The sequence below is a fragment of the Galeopterus variegatus genome, unplaced genomic scaffold (genome assembly GCF_000696425.1).
Source record: "Galeopterus variegatus unplaced genomic scaffold, G_variegatus-3.0.2 Scaffold3908, whole genome shotgun sequence".
Classification (NCBI taxonomy): Eukaryota; Metazoa; Chordata; class Mammalia; order Dermoptera; family Cynocephalidae; genus Galeopterus; species Galeopterus variegatus.
Window position 1 is genome coordinate 96,643 of NW_007730019.1, and position 1,079 is coordinate 97,721.

The window sequence follows — 1,079 nt, forward strand, 5'->3', positions numbered from 1 at the left end:
AAAAAAAAAAAAAAAACTTCTCCTAGACTAGTAGGGTCCTAAGACTACTGGTAAAAATGAGCTCAAATTCTTTCTACAAGAAAGCAACTTTAGCCTAGGATAAATAAGATTCCAAAGGCAATTTTTCAAGGACAGTGGCCAACACATAGCCAAAGCAAATAAGCATGCAAGGTAACCAGATATCTTGAGCAAGAACTGGTAAATAGATTAAAGAAACTGAATTACAAGGACTTCAGATAATTAGTTATCTGATATAATATAAAACAGCAACGCATGGTGTATTTTAAAAAAAGAAAAGCTTAGAAAAAGCTATAAAGCTTATGTCTGGAGGAAATAAGAAACTATAAAATGTGACATAGCAGATTTAAGTAATAATTAAACAGAACTTCTAGAAATGAAAAATAGATTAAATAAAATTAAAAATTCAAAGAATTAAACAGAGGAAGAAAAAATACTTGAAGAGATATATAAAGACTTGGAAAGTAGAGTGACAGTCTAATACCTATTTAATAATAGTTCCAGGAATGGAGAGAAAGATTAGGATAGAAGAAATATTTGAAGATAATGGCTGAGAATTTTTCAGAACTGATAAAAAAAAAACCCCACTAATCTATAGATTCAAAAGTCCATAAAATCCCAAGCAGGATAAACTATAAGAAATCCACACCAAAACCCATTATACTGAAACTGAAAAGCACTAAAATCCAAGGTAACTTAAAAGAAGGAAGAGAAAAAAGGATATATTACCTTCAAAGGAACTACAGATTTACAACCAACTATTCAGTACTAACAATGGAAGCCAGAAGACAATGGAATAATATCTTCCACATGCTGAAGGCAGTAAATGTCAACCAAGAATTCCAAAACCAGTGTAAACATCTTTCAAGAAACTGGGCAAAATAAAGACATGCTTAGAAACAAAAACTGAGTTTTGTAAGAGTACATTATCAATAAAGATAATTCTTTTTTTTTTTTTTTTTGGTCTTTTTCCGTGTCCGGCAACGGATCGCAACCCTCAGTGTCGCCCCCATACCAGACCAGGACCGGCAACGGGATCGCAACCCTCGGTGTTGCCCCCG